The 16,436-nt window shown below is 37.5% G+C and overlaps 2 protein-coding genes across 9 annotated transcripts in view; one reads left to right on the top strand and one right to left on the bottom strand.

Annotated features, from left to right (window-relative positions):
- The window catches only part of LOC136043738 (orphan steroid hormone receptor 2-like), a 302,790-nt gene that overhangs the window by 24,928 nt on the left and 261,426 nt on the right, over window positions 1-16,436 (bottom strand). The window lies entirely within an intron of this gene.
- Window positions 1-16,436, top strand: part of LOC136043737 (orphan steroid hormone receptor 2-like) — a 97,265-nt gene that overhangs the window by 8,282 nt on the left and 72,547 nt on the right. Inside the window, exon 2 of the mRNA XM_065728647.1 lies at window positions 7,150-7,366. The gene's annotated coding sequence lies outside the window, so the exon portion shown is untranslated. The remainder of the gene's footprint in view (window positions 1-7,149; window positions 7,367-16,436) is intronic.

The raw sequence follows: 16,436 nt of genomic DNA, 5'->3' as shown, positions 1-16,436 counted from the left end.
TCCTTTTTGGCCAATCGTGTTAGGCTAAATGGAAAGCAGATAATCTGCGGTTGAGGTAGGAGGATGTCATAAAAAAAAGTTTAAATGAAATGGGAACTTCCTGGGAGGTTGTAAAGAGGGAGGCTTTGAATAGATTGGGATGGAGGAGGAGTGTGCGTAGCTGTGTTGGCCTCTGGCAGCTTGGTGAGTTGTTAATAATAGTAGTAGTATGTCTGAGGAACAGTTTGCCACCAGGAGAGAGGGAGAATTTGCCATCACCAGTCTGGACTTAACAGTTGCTCAAGAAAATTTTTCTAGAGGGGATAGGCAATGAGCTTGTTTTGGGGGGGGGGAGGTAGAGCGCTACTGGCCTCGCTCCCCTAGTTAAGTCTGTAGTCAGAGTAAAGAAAAAATACCATTATAGGCATCTTAAGATTTTTACTAGGAAATGAATGAATGAATAAATGACTGTATTTAAAGCCATTTTTCAGGCCGTATACATATATATATAACAACAAACAAACTAAATTATGTAACAATCGACTTTCGAATAACAAGACCCTTCCGGACAAAATTTGCCACTGCTACTATATTTATTTTCAACATCACCTTCAAAGTTCCAAGAGGGGGTTCACGACCACCCATCCTAAGAAAGCTCCCTCTTAGCTCATTTAGCCCCTGACACCTGAAAAGAAAATGGTCTAGCCCATCAAGATCACCGCAAATTGGGCAAGTATACCGCATTTCCAGGTGACACCTATTTTTCCAAATACTGTGAAGAGGGAGACAGTTTGCTCGCACCTGCATCCAAGACCTCAGGGATTCTTTTGGAATCTCTAATTTAAAATATAGCTCTTCACCATAATTTTCTTTCACCTTATAGTAAGAACTTAAGCTTTCCGACTGGCTAAGGTCATTCCACCATTTCTGAATTTCTTGGTCTTCCAGCCTTGTTTGGATCTCTGACAGAAAGGCTTTTTGATCTGAGATTGGACCCTCTCCTCCATTCCATGCATATGATAGATCTGTGCTGTCCAGTAGTTTTTGGACATGGAAGGGCCATGACGATTTTTGTCCCAGGGTAAGTAATTCATCATACGCTGCTCTGACGAGTCTTGAGGTGGGACATTGCAGTATTTTCAGCCAAAACTTAATTAATCGGATCTGTCTATGTTTTCTCATGGAGAAAAGTCCCAAATCTCCCTTGATGAAAAGTGTGTGAGTTGTGGCGTGCAGACCTAGCATTCGTTTATAATATTGTAGCTGTAGAGTTTCTAATGAATTTGCCACTTCTAGGCCCCATACTTCCCTTCCATAGTGGAGGGTTGGCTTTATTTTTGAGTTGAACACGTTTTTGTGCATCTTTAAGTCACCTATTCCCGTCAAATTACTGTTCCTGAACAGCGTTGCCATTGCTGCTTTTCCTCGATTTGCCATCTTCGAAATATGATTGCTCCATCTTCCGTTCGATGTTAGATGGAATCCTAAATATATTGCCTGAGACACAACCTTCACCATTCAAATTAAAACTTTCTTCATCTTTATTTCCTGTTGATTGTCTACGGCAAAAAATCATCACCTCTGTCTTTTTTGTGTTAATTTCCAGTTTCTTTTCCTCTAAATATTCAGCTGTTAAATCGAACAGAGTTTGTAGCTCCGAATTCGATCTGGCGAACAAGGCAATATCATCGGCAAATAATTGTAATGATAATACTTTATTTCCAAGGTGTACAACTGGCGCCCACCTTTTTTCAAGGTATTCGGCAAGATCATTTATAAAAATAGCAAAAAGTTTCGGTGAGAGGGTACTACCCTGTTTTACACCTTTTACATAAAAAAAAGATATACCGCTTCCTGCTATCTTTACCACATTTGTGGTCGAACAATACATCGAGAGAAGAACCCTTAAAAAAGGCGACGGAATTCCTGTTCCTAAAAGCGTTCTAAACAGAATTATACGGTCAACATTGTCAAATGCTCTACTTAAATCAAGAAAAGCCACGTATAACTTTCTGTTTCCCTTGCAATACTTACTAATCAATGCCTTTAGAACAAACATTCGATCAGATGGTGAGTATCCTTTACGAAAACCGGCTTGCTCTTCTCTCAGAATTTGCCTCTCATCCAGCCATAATTCCAGCCTTTTGTTTAAGATTTTGTCCAAAATTTTTCCAAGACAGTTTCCTAAGCTGATTGGTCGGTAATTCTCACACAAACTTGCATCACCTTTCTTAAATAGGGGGATAACTACAGATATCTTCCAAGGATCAGGCCACTTTTTTTCTTTCATAACCAAGTTATACAACCCCAGAAGCAGAGGTAATAAAACTACTTGTAGTACATTCAAAGCCTTTGCTGGAATTCCATCTGGTCCTGGCGCAGACCCACCTCTAGTTTGTTTTATGGCATCTTCTACTTCTTCTCGCTGGGTTTGGCGACAAAGGTGATAATCTTCTTCCAGTAGGGGGTATTCAGTGTGGTCACAAGAGGTGGTTCCGACTTCTTCTGCCAGTTTTTCGAAATCGGGTGGGGGCTGTTGTGTGCCAGATGCTGTACCTGCTTCTAGTTTCTCAAAGAAGGGGGGCCACTCGTCTTCCTGCGGAATACATTTGAGAGCAGTCATTTTTTTTTTTGATGAAACTCTTTTCCAGAATTCTCGGAAATCATTTGTCTTATAGAAATGCGCAAGTTCATTTTGTTCCCGCCATCGAAACTCTAGTTTCTTCATTTTTATCATTAGTTTAAATTATTTTCTTTTAACTCTATACTGTCGGAGCAATTCCAGTTTCTCAGTTTCCTTTTTGGATTTTTTAACATATTCTAGCATGTGACTTAATTCTTCTTTTTTCCGTTCACATTCATTGTCGAAGAACGTGCTTTTTGTTTCCCCTTTTTTTTCATTTTTTCAAGTAAAGGACTCCGTATCAGCTCGGCAAATTTTGAAGAAACTTCATTTATATTTTCCATATTTTCCTCAATCTCACATGCTAGGGCATTCAACTGTTGAACCATCGGCTCCGAGCAAAAATAATCTTTTATTCGGGTCACATCTTTCTCCACCCACTCACATTGTATTCTTGATTTTACCAAGCCAGTGCCACTCGTTCCTGTCCCAAATGTCTGATACTTTAGTTTTTCTCTTTTCCGCTGATTTTTACTAATATTTGTCGACTGAAAATAAAAAATTAATGGAAAATGGTCAGAATCAGCAAAATGCACTACCTCAAGGTTTAGGGAAATAGGTGCGAGCCCTATGTCTACCAAAACATAATCAATGACACTAAAATTCGTTCCGGAAATGCAAGTAAACTCATCGCGTCCCGCATCATTTCCAAACCTTCCATTTCCAATGACTAGACCAAATTCTCTGCAAATGCCCAACAACCTCCTTCCCAATTGGTTAACTTTCCTTTTCACATCTTGGCTCCTCCTTGGAATTTTGTAGCTCTCTGGAATCCTCAGTGCCGTCAAATCATTTCCTGAAAGAGAAACAAGGGGAATTTCTGGTTCTTCTGACGTATAAGCATTAAAATCACCCATCAAAACAAAAATTCTTCACTATATTTTCTCTGTAAATATTCCAACTCATTTTCAATCAAAGTCCACATATCTTCTTTCATATAACTACTATTTTGTAGAGCAACATATATGCAACCCGGGACAATCTTTGATCCATCATGACACTTAAGGTTTAACCAAATAATGTTCTCAGAATTACTTTTTATTCTATGACAAACTTCGAAACTCTGCTTTTTCACAAAAACCGCGACTCCGCCGTAAAAACGTGCATTACGGGAAATTTGCCGGTCAGCACGGAAAACTGTGTAATCTTTAGCCGACAGATCCTCCGAAGGCGGGGTCCATGTCTCAATCACACTTCAGTAAAGACTCATTTAGACACTGTTGTTTGTTTTTACTCATTAGGCCTTGGACGTTCCATGTCATAAACTGAATTTGTTGTACACGGCCTACTTCCAATTCCTCGAAATTGAAAGGGCTCCTTCGTCTATTTCTGAGTGAGCGGCGTGGGGGTTCTCGACCAAGGCCTCGATTTGGTGGATCACGAGTTACGTTCCGACGATCCTGCCTGCGACGATATTCAGGGCTGATTATCTCTTCTAAACCTCGTTTACTCGTTGCTCCGCTCACTCCGGGTTTTTTACCGTCTGCCTGGCTAATAGCCTGGTCGTGTTTGAGACTACCGCTACGAATATCCGAGTTTACCTCTGACATTTGATCCCCACCTTCGCTTTCCATTTCCTCGTTTGATCCAGTGTACTCTTGCACTTGAGATCACGCTAGTTCTTTTGCTTTATTTCTTCCATTATTTCTAATTTTCCCTGATTCATGTTCATACGTGAACAATTCCCCGTCTACAAATAAACGAGGGCCCCTGAATTTCACCTCACGGTCCTCTTTGATTGCTTTCTGCAAAAGTGGTTTCAGAGCGTTGCGAGCAATTCTCTCGGCCCGTGTATTATCCGGAGCTAGGGAGATACCGCAACTCTGGAAGCGAACTGAGTTTCGCAAAATCAAATCTCGCAAATATTTGGTTGTGAACTTCACTAAAACTGGACGGATTTCTCCTTTTTTTTTAGTGTTCAAGCGGAATGCTTCATTTATGTTCCATCTCCTGATCTCAATCTTTGGCAAACAGCCGGAAATGACCTCACTGATTTCCTCCGCAAGTGATCCCCTAGGTGGGTTTAGGGGTTTAAAATTATAAAAAATCAGGTTTGACTGTTTTGCTTCTTTTTCTAACCACTCTCCGCGCCTCTGCTATTCGTCTATCTTTTATTTTCTGGATGTCCTCCGTGGTTTTCGATTCCGACGCCTCATTTTTCTTTATTTGGGAGGATATGGTTTGCAGTTCTTCCGCTATCGACGCTAGCTTAGAAAGGCCCCCAAGCTGGTTTTCTATATTTTTCAGACGCTCTAAAATATCCAGATTTGTTTCCTGTTGAAAGACATTTTCGTTATTTAAAATTAATTGAAATTTACTTATCTCAAAAAGGGACAGGCCCACACAAGCAGCGGCAAACACTTTGTGGTCAGTGGCCCGATGGGACGTGGGACCTGCCTGGCTTATTTCCCACCGTACTCCGACATCCATCAAATCATCTAACAGTCCAAGCCTTCCTTACTGCGTATGAAGCCTTCCTGATATGCTAGATGGTGTTATTAGTTGTCCTGAAGACCAGCTCAAGTTCCCTGGCATCCTTTTTCTGTACTCTTCTAATGCTTGCTTTCATTCTGGCTCTGTTCTTAGAGTGTATAGCTTTAAGCCAGAAATTTTAAATATTTTATATTATTGTAAGCCAATTGTAAATTCCAATTATGGTAATTAGTTTTCACAAATAGAGGCTATTGTATTTTCTACTGTTGAATTTTTTTATTACATCGATCTAGCAAGTCAAAAAGTATTTTAAGACTTTTGCTCTTTTTCTCCAAAACTCAACGAATAGTGTATTTGTATTAAAGTCTGGGTCTTGGAGCGGGGTGTCCTTGGTACTACTACCCTACAGGAATAGTGTCGAAATACAGAAAATGTGCTTTTTTAGGGCACCATTTTTTCCTGGGAGGGGAGCCCTTCAAAGCAATCTGTGATGAGGAATAGTTCACACCTATCTCTGTGTGCAAATATTTCACAGTTTTAAAATGAAGGATAATCAGAAAGTTTGGGTAAAAAAAAATATCTAAAATAGTCCCATATTGCTGAAAACATGAGTTTTGATCTAAGGCTCTTTTTTCTTTTTAGTATCCATTTTATGCTGGTTTGTAATTGTATACTTTTTGGTGTCAGAAGTGAAAGATTAGTTGATGTCTATATGTGGGGAAAAATTTCCAGGGGGGATTTTCCATGAAATAGGAGTTTTCTGTTGGAAGGAATTTTTGGTGAAAGAATTGTCTGCAGGAGGAATTTCCAAAACCTTTAAATTAAAAATACTATCGTTATTTATGCAGGGGACTCTCTGCAAAGGGGGAGTTCTCGTAGGGAAGAAGTTTCCTTGTGGGGGTTTTCGCTTAATTTCTTTTCTTTTAAGATTGCAGCATTTGACTGGTAACATCCCATCGTGAAAAAATCGCAGCAACGCACGACAGGTAAGCTAGTCGCTCATAAATTTTATCTGACAATGTTGATGTCAATACTGAGGCCATGCCTCACAGACATTATTTTAACAAACCTCTGATAAATTTCATCAGTGGCAACCATCAGTATTAAGGAGGAGTGTTCATCCCGGAAACATCTTGCTTTTGTGTATGAGAGTCAAACCACTCCATTCCTACAACATTCCGACTACCCGATTGGGGATATGGTAACAAGACGGTGATAAGACTAGATATGGCACTCATATTCAATGTCCTATGCGTCTATGGAGGCAAGAAAGACTCTAAGCTATAAACTAAGCCAATTACATGTAAACTTTTTAATGCTTTAAATTCTTTAAGTAATGTAAAACACCTTAATTAGATAGAAATAGAATTAAGTAGGTAAATACAGTAAAAGTGTATCCTGTATAAAGCATATAAAGAGGATCAAGTAGTCAAGTAATGAAAGAGGGTGAGGACGTCACTCCCTCCTTCCTCTTTCTCAGAATTGAGATCATTAAATCACTGGGTGAAGCGCTGCGATTTTACTGCAGTTTTACTAAAACGTTGATGATATTGAGGAGGAGGAAAGCGGGTGACCTGCATATCCTCAGTCGACCTGAAGCTCCCCATATCCTAGGATATATTTTTATATATATACTGCTCAGCTATAATGACTGAGATTGCTCAATTTGGTCAGCTCAAAAAGTCGCTAAAATGACCAGTCAGATAGTGAAATTAGTTGCCCCATTCCTCCCCCCGGAAATTCTTCCTTAATCCTGGAGGAGGGAAGAACATTCCTCCTTAATCCTGATGGATGCCACTGAAGAAATTTATCAGAGGTTTATTATCAAATTTGGGTTTTTGTTTCTACTAGGGATACAAAAAGTAAGACTCCTTTTTTCAGATCCTTTCTGTATGCCTAAGCTGATTCGAAGGGAAGAATTAATAGAGTGAGGGATGGAGGAAGAGTGTATCCAACTGTGTTGGTCTCAGGTGCCTTAGTGCTGCAGTGAGGTGTTGCTATTAGTTAAAGATCCTTATCATATATACAAATTTTTAGGTATTCTCTTCTTTCAGTTTTGGGTGCAGATGTGGTAGACACTACAGACCAGTCTGCTATTTTGTTTGGACGACTCCATGAAGAAGAAACTTGGTTTGACCTTGATTATCGTCAAAGAATGCACTTCGATACATTGCGAAGAACAAATCGTTATCTAAGTGATGAGTATCACACATTGAAACACCAGATATGGAAATCTGACTATGCCTATTTTTTCTCTGGTATGCCTACAAGGTAAAATTAATAAAATTCGTAAATTACTAAGTAATTCGTAAATTACAAGTGAAATTGACAGTGGTGTCAATTGATGTCAATGTTGGGGATGGAGAAGGTAGGGCAAAATATATGTTTTAAAATCTAAAGGGGGGATTTTTTTTTTTCGGTCATTTCTTTTCTATGGGAATAAAAAAAGTGTATTTTTCATTGAAATATAAAAAATAACATTATTTTTCAACACGTGAGGGGGGGAAGGCAAAATCAAAGAGGAGTGAATGCCCCCCTCCCAAACTGGTACCACTGGCAGTTGAGCGGATTTATATTTTATTAGTAATGTGGCGAACGAACCGTCATGATAAAAAAAATTAGAATTATTAAAACCTTCTACTGTGCTATCGCAAGTGTTGGAGATGACAAAACATCTCAAACAACATCTACAAATGGTTGTAGAATATTAGGTGAGCACTCGTTTAAATTAGAAATTTGATTCTTGATTGATACTTTTGATTTGAGTTTGATTCTTCATTCTTTTGTGTAGCCAAGAATAAGGTAGTCATACACGATATCTGTTCTATTCTACTGTCTCCATCTCCATATCGCAACTGCCATCCTCATCATAATTCTACAGCTAGTAATTAAAGTAATAATGTAACTTTTAATATCTGTCATTGGTGGAAGTTGAACCATCAGTTGGCCTCCTGCCAACTTAGCTGGCACATCTGGCGACTGAGCTATAGCTGCTCACCATCAAATTCTTCACAGCCAATTGTTTGAGGTTTTTTTTAAGGAGCCCGTAAGTCTCCAAATTTTTTCCTGGGGGGGAGGGGTACATTTATGAAAGAAGCAAGTTTTTGCCAGATATATAATATTTCTCCAGAACATTATAAATGTCGTACTTTACTAAATTTTGCGTCCTCTAGTGGAGAGGTTAGGGGCATCTGAGTTCTGACAGAGACCCATGTTCTTTTCCCTAGCTTCTCTGAAGTTTTTGGTTCTCCCGTTGTTTAATCTTTAGTTCAGTCTATAAACTTATTGCTTCCATCTCTTATTAGTTTGCTAGTTTGCTAGTTAGCCATCCCTTACCAGTTTGCCTGTTAGCCATCCATTACCAGTTTGCCAGTTAGCCATCCCTTACCAGTTAGCCATCCCTTACCAGTTTACGACTTTGGTATGTCTCCATCCCTTTCTAATTTTCCAAGTAAAAAAGGTCATGAAAACTTCGTTATAATCAAGGGTATAATATTGTAAACATATGGGTACTCTACTCTGGTTGGGTCATCTTATACGTATGCCACCAAATATATCTGCGTGAGTTCTTGAATAATTAGCGTTTGATGATTTGAGAACAAGGCACCAAGGTATTCAACCCAACTCTATATATGTACCTTGAAAGAGCAGTTTACATGGCTTGAAAATATACTCTGAGAGATCTAACTCATAGAATAGTTTGCTATCATGACAAGTAAGGACGAGGGGAAGGGGAAGAGGATATCATGGATTATGTTAGTCAAGATTAAAACAAGATAATATGAATTCTTAGGGGAAAAAACCCTGAAATCATTTTTTAATGAAGAATACCTCCGTCTGCAGTTTTTGGTAGTAGTGGGCACCAAATTCAAAAAAAGAAAATTGTTTTTTTTTTTGCTGAGAATTTATTTTTTGCTAGGATTCTTGCTGAAAAGTCAGCAAAAGGGGATCTAAAACCTACGGCCCCAAACAGGTTAGGGATGGGTAGCTTTCCTTTGAAGATAACCTCTAATTTCAGTCAGCTGATGATTTAGGAAAGATATTAAGGGATCTGGGAGAGGAAAAGCATTTTTCAAAAATAGTGACCTCTATAACAATTTTGATGCGTTTTTACTCAAAATTTGGTGCGTTGTTTAAGTTTCTTTTGTACCTTTAAAGAGCAGTTTATATGACTTGAAAATATATCATGAGAGATCTAATTCATAGAATAGTTTGCTATTATAGCCAGTTAAGACGAGGGGGAAGGGGAAGAAGACATCATGGATTATGTTACTCAAGGTTAAAACAGAATAATATGAAGTGTTAGGGGGAAAAATCCTGAATTCATTTTCTAATGAAGGATACCTCCGTCTGCAGTTTTTGGTAGTAGTGGGAACCAAATTCAAAAAAGAGTCTGAAAAAAGGTAGAACAAATATGAAGACCTATCGTTTCAATATTTTCTTTAAGCATAGGAGTACAATCAAGATTTTATGCGGGGAATATTATAAAGTTTTTTGAAGGAAAGTTCTTTTTAGTTTTCAAGTTTATTATTTTGAAAGCTTGTGATTTTAACTTTTTTATATTTAAAATTTTATCCGTAAATTTTTCCCTAGTATCATCTATAAAATTTTTAAATCCTCTATTTCCCCTATTTAAGAGCAATACCATACTGACGTATTGAGGGAAGAGATAAGTTATCAGAAATATAGAATATGATGCTAGAAACCCTCCGCAAGTACCCCCTAATTTTTGTTATATAATGGCTAAAATCCGTAATAGGCCTCGTTCATATGCTAATTGAACCTTAACCTATGGAACACGTTCAAGGTCGTATCCAGAGGGGTCGGGGGTTTTATCCCCCCTCCCGACATGTTTGTCCGAATCGTAAAAACACAACAAAAATGAATTTAAACAAATTCTTATGGTTTTTTTAGGTACCCCCCCTCCCCCCGAAAAAATCCTTTTGTAACAACCCTCCCCCCTCCTGACAAAGATCTTAGATACGGTCCCGCTCCCAAGAACTGCAAAACTTCTTATTTGTTCCATTTGTTGCCTCATTAGCTGAGCTTCTACTTGAGTTTCGTTGACGAAATTTACGATTATATTACCTTGTCGATGCCACATTAGCCATGTTATACAGGGTTTTATAATTTATCCTCAAAACAGGCAAATTATTTTGAAGATTTTAGATTTGAGGAAAGAAATCGTAAATTCATGAGGTGTCTGGGAGGCGCGAATCCAAAATGCCCCCTTCCCCCATCATGCGTACTTGTATGTTTTAATAGCTTCGACCTTCTTTTTTATTAATTTGCAAAATTTAAAGTCAGTCATTAATTCATTGGCCAAAGGATAAAATTCTAAACTCTGTTTTTCTACTGTAAAGGTCAAAGGATATGCAGAATAGCTTAGCAAGCAGCTTTTGGCAATTATTTCAGCAGTGACGGTTCTTGCCTCTCTTGCGCCCGGGTAAAACTTGATTAGCATCCTCTCCCCGTTTCCCAAAAATTTATAGGCTCACAATCTCAACAAATTTTTTATCTTTTAAAAATTTTTTCTTATTATCAAAGTTTAAGCAAAAAATATCTCGAAAAACGTTTAAAATTAATTAAGTTCGGTCTACTTCCTTTTATTTTCAAGGAACGGTAATGAGGATATGGGAGAGTGGGAACTTTGGATTCAGTTTGCTTATACTTACTGTCAACTGCGCCCTCTACTTTGTTTTAATAAAAATAAAATTTCTAAAATAACAAGCGGTTCTCAGACGGTTCTCAGCAGTGACAGTTCTTGCTTCTCCTGTGCCCGTGTAAAATCTTGATTAGCGTCCCCTTCCCGTCTCCCAAAAGTTTTTAGGCTCAATCTCAAACAAATTTTTTATCTATTAACAAAATTCTTATTTATTAACAAAATTTAAGCAAAAAATATCACGAAAAATATTTAAAATTAGTTCGGTCTACTTCCTTTTCAAACAGTTCGTGGTAACGAACTGTAGTAAGGAGCGACCCGGCTCAATAGTAACCAAAACTATAAAACATTGAGTTTTGATATCAATAGCTACATCAAAAGAATTCCATTTTAATGCTGATTTTAAATATATAAGTTTCATCAAGTTTAATCTTACCCATCAAAAGTTACGAGCCTGAGAAAATTTGCATTATTTAAGAAAATAGGGGGAAACAACCCCTAAAAGTCGTAGAATCTTAACGAAAATGACACCATCAGATTCAGCGTGTCAGAGAACCCTACTGTAGAAGTTTCTAGCTCCTATCTACAAAAATGTGGAATTTTGTATTTTTTGCCAGAAGACAAATCACGGGTGCCAAATCACGGGAAACAACAAACAAATAAGTTTGTTGTTTTTTTTCCCCAGGGGTCATCGTATCGACCAAGTGGTCCTAGAATGTCGCAAGAGGGCTCATTTTAACGGAAATGAAAAGTTCTAGTGCCCTTTTTAAGTGACCAAAAAAATTGGAGGGCATCTAGGCCCCCTCCCACGCTCATTTTTTTCCCAAAGTCAACGGATCAAAATTTTGAGATAGCCATTATGTTCAACATAGTCGAAAACCATAATAACTATGTCTTTGGGAATGAATTACTCCCCCACAATCCCTGGGGGAGGGGCTGTAAGTTACAAACTTTGACCAGTGTTTACATATAGTAATGGTTATTGGGAAGTGTACAGACGTTTTCAGGGGGGATTTTATTTTGTTTGGGAGTGGGGCTGAGGGGAGGGGGCTATGTTGGAGGAATCTGTCATGGGGGAAGAAAAATTCAATGAAAAGGGCGCAGGATATTCTAGCATTACTATAAGAATACAATGAAAAATAAACATGAAAACGTTTTTTTAAATGAAAGGAAGGAGTAGCATTGAAACTTAAAACGAACAGAGATTATTACGGATATGAGGGGTTCTAAAAATACTTTAGCATAAAGAGCGAGGTATTTAGGAAGAGATAAATACCTCGCTGTTTATACTAAAGTATTTTTAGTAATTTCAACTATTTATTCTACGGTCTTTCTGATTCAGGGGTTATTCTTAAAGAATTGGGACAAAACTTACGATTTAGTGTAAAGAGCGAGGTATTAACGAGGGTACAAACCCCCTCGTATGCATAACAAAAATATAAGATTATGAAAGTTTGTTACGTAAGTTAATTCTTAAGTTGCGTATATTTTTTACTTATAAAAACATTCATTAAAAATTAAAAGTTCTAGTTGCCTTTTTAAGTAACCGAAAAATTGGAGGGCAACTAGACCTCCTTTTCCACCCCTTATTTCTTAAAATCGTTTGATCAAAACTAAGAGAAAGCCATTTAGCCAAAAAAAGAATTCATATACAAATTTCATTTTAATAATTTATGTGCGGAGAGCCAAAACCAAACATGCATTAATTCAAAAACGTTCAGAAATTAAATAAAAAAAACTAATTTTTTTAACTGCAAGTAAGGAGCGACATTAAAACTTAAAACGAACAGAAATTACTCCGTATATGAAATGGGTTGTCCCCTCCGCAATCCCTCGCTCTTTACGCTAAAGTTTGACTCTTTGCCACAATTCTACTTTTTAAAACAATTAAAAACAATGAAATAGGTGTACAATGGTGACAAAAATTAAACAGAACGAAGATTTTTTTTTTGTCTATAACTTGTTATTACTGTGCATGCATTTGGAAAAACAATAAAATGGAAAAAAAAATCGTTAGGCAAATTTTTACGGTTACTCACGTTTTCGTTTACATCATTTCTTTAAATCATTCATCATTTTTTCAAGCTGAAATTCCGCGTGGTCTGTTAATCAACCGTAACTCCTGTTCTGTTGATTAAGAGTTGGTCGAAATCGTACGGTAGCAACCTTGAGTCCACACGGTACTGAATAGTAAAATACTACCCTTAGAGAAGTAAATAAATAAGTGAAGAAATTTCTCCTAAAGGGGAGGTAGTGGCCATAGAACGCTTGAACTTCCAGTTATGTTCGTAAGCGTGAAAAACTTCAGAAAATACTTTTTTTTAAGGTTGCCTAAAGTTGAAAAATTGCCAGAAAAGAAAAGAAAGAGTAACTTGAGGATATGAGATAATAAGTAGTGCGGTATCTCGAGCCTTGGGAACCTGAGTAGTAGGGCCCCTTAAAGGAGGTCCTACTTTATGCTTGGAAAAATATTTTTTCCTACTTCTACGATTAATCTGACAAAGAAAAAGACGTGAAAGTGTTAATAGAAAGTCTTGAGAGCAAAACAGTGTTAATATGTGCTTTTCAAACGAAATTCTTCGTTGTGTTTTGAAACTTCTATAGCATAACGTTACAACATTGACAAAGACCAGGGATTATTAATAAATCTTTGCTTTTTCCTGAACAGGTTTTACTATAATTCGGGTTGGGCAAAAGGCTCATAAATCATAAAATGTTACTTGCTCAAAAGGGGAAATTTTTCAAGACCCGTTTATCAAGTTATCTTGTGTCGTTTTATCAAACAGTTCGTAGCAACGAACTGTAAGCTTGGAGCGATTAGGCCCAATTTTAACGGAAATCGTAAAAAAAGAAATTCGATAAAAATTAATACACCAAAAGAATTATTTTTTTTGTTTATTCCATGTCTATGAAATTCATTGAGTTTAATGCTACCTATACGAGCCCGGGGAAATTTGCCTGATTTTCAAAAAGGGGGCAGAATGCCTAAAAGGTCGAGGAATTCTGATGAAAATCCTACCGTCAGATTCAGCATATCAAAGAACCCTACTGTAGAGGTTTCAAGCTCCAACCTACAAAAAAAAAACAAAAAAAATTTGTGTTCTTTGCTAGAAGAAAGATCAGAGATGTGTGTTTTTTTTCCAAGTGTTATCGCAACGAACCAATAGTCCTTGAAGATCAGGAGAAGATTCATTCAAGCGAAAAATATGTATTCTACTGTTCTTTTTAAGTGGTCAGAAAGATTCTGAGGCATCTACCCCCCCCTCTCATTGCCCTTTTCCTCCAGAGACTTATGATCAAAATCCTGAGATAGCTATTTTGGTCGACATAGTTAAAAGGCCCACTAACTATACCTGTGGGGGTGATATGCAATGTACCCCCTCCATAGCCCCTGCGGAAAGGGATATAAGCTGTGCAATTTGCCTTCATATATATACATGATATTTGGTTTTTGGAAATAAACTGATTTATTTCCCGGGGGGATTTTCCAAGAGGAAATTTTCCATGAAAAGAAGTTTTTGAGGGGGAGCGGAATCTTCCAGGTGGAGGTCTACATGGGGGATTTGTTCAGAATTTGTATACAAAATTATCTTTATTTGTTTTGATTTCTCTTTGCCTACTCAATTTTGCATGTAGAGAGAACCTTCCGACGGGATCGTTCGGGGGGGGGGGGGCATTTCAGCGGAAAGGGAATAGTCTGGGGTATTTTTCGTGAGCGGTGATATTTTTCCGAAGCAGAGATATTTTATGGGGGAATTTTCGCAGGCGAAACTTTCCACTGGAGGAGATTTCTGGCGAAAATCAGAAATTAAATAGAAAACAAGTTATTTTTCAAATGAAAGAAGGAGAATTTTTAAGGGGGAAATGTCTGCAGGAAATTTTTCGGAGGAAGCTGTCCGAGGGAGGATTTTTACACAGGACGAATTTGCCATGGGGATCTTTTTCTAAAGAGGTTTATGGGGAGTTCCTTGGGGGGAGGGGATTTCACTGTATTATTTGAAAAACGACCAGAAATGAAAATAACTGCTTTTTTCTACTGAAAGCAAGGAGCAGCATTAAAAATTAAAACAAGCCCCGTTTGAATCCCTCGCTCTTTATGCTATTAAATGAAAAAAAAAACAAGTTTTTTTAACTGGAAGCAAGGAGTCACATTAAAACTTAAAACGAACAGAAATTACTCCGTATGTTAAAGGGGTATTCCCTCCTCAACGGCCCGCTCTTTACGCTTTACGTTTTAGTTTTAAAGTCGCTCCTTACTTTCAGTTAAAAAACTTGGTTTTTTCATTTAATTTCTGAACGTTTTTGAATTTATACATTTTTTATTTTGGCTGTCCGCACATGAATAATTAAAGCAAAATTTGCATACTAATTTTTTTTGGCTAAATGGCTTTCTCTTAGTTTTGGTCGGAAGATCTTGAGAAAAAAAAGGGTGAGGGAGGAGGCCTAGTTGCCCTCCGATCTTTTAGTTACTTAAAAAGGCAGCTAGAACTTTCAATTTTTTTACGAACGGTTTATTAGTAGAAAATATATTAATAACCTACGTAAGAAACTTCTATATTTGCATATTTTTATTAAATTTATGCGAGGGTTTTCCCCCTCGTTAATACCTCGCTCTTTACATTAAAGCTTAAATTTTGTCCCAATTCTTTAAGAATGATCCCTGAATCACAAAGGCCGTAGAACTAATAGTTGAAATTACTAAAAATACTTTAGCGTAAAAAGCGAGGTATATAGGAGGAGATGAACCCCACATATGCGTAATAATTTCTGTTTGTTTTAAGTTTTAATACTGCTCCTTACTTTCGGTTAAAAAAACTTTTCCATATTTTTTTTTTAATTTTTGTTTTAAACAGTACAAGAATATCCTGCACCCCTTTCATAGAAGTTATCTTCTCCCATGACAAATTCCTCCATGGAAAGATCCTCCCACGTAACCCCTCCTCTCAATCCTCCTTTCCAATCAAAAAAATTCCCCTGAAAACGTCTGTACACTTCCCAATAACCATTACTATACGTAAACACTGGTCAAATTTTTTAACTTGCAGCCCCTCCTCCTTGGACTGTGATGGAGTAAGTCGTCCCCAAAGACATTGTTACTAAGTTATTTGACTATACTGAACAAAATGGCTATCTCAAAATTTTGATCCGTTAACTTTGGGAAAGAAATGAGCGTGGAAGGGGGCCTAGGTGCCCTCCAATTTTTCGGTCGCTTAAAAAGGGTACTAGAACTTTTAATTTCCGTTATAATGAGCCCTCTTGCAACATTCTAGCGCCGCGGGGTCGATATTATCACCCCTGGAAAAAACAAACAAGTAAACACGCACCCGTGATCGGTCTTGGCAAAAAACACGAAATTCCACATTTTTGTAGATTCCCCACGAAAGGGGGAATTTTTAAGACTGATTTTCATTTTTTTAATATTATTCTTTTTGAATGTCTGTATTTGCTATCCTGCGTTGTTTTATTTCATTTGCATAAACTAAGACTGAGACTGGATTCTTCTCGAGAAGCAGCAAAAGGTTAGATTCGAGCTCGTTGCCAGAAACTGTTTGATAAAACGACACAAGATGACTTGATAAATGGGTCTTGGAAAACTTCCCCTTTTGAGCAAGTTATATTTTACGATTTGTGAACCTATTGCCCGACCCACACTATAGTAAAACCTGTTCACAAAAAAGC

This window comes from Artemia franciscana, unplaced genomic scaffold (genome assembly GCF_032884065.1).
Source record: "Artemia franciscana unplaced genomic scaffold, ASM3288406v1 Scaffold_898, whole genome shotgun sequence".
In the NCBI taxonomy this organism is placed as follows: Eukaryota; Metazoa; Arthropoda; class Branchiopoda; order Anostraca; family Artemiidae; genus Artemia; species Artemia franciscana.
The sequence above is the reverse complement of the archived record's forward strand: the minus strand, read 5'-3'. Positions and strand labels throughout refer to the sequence as shown.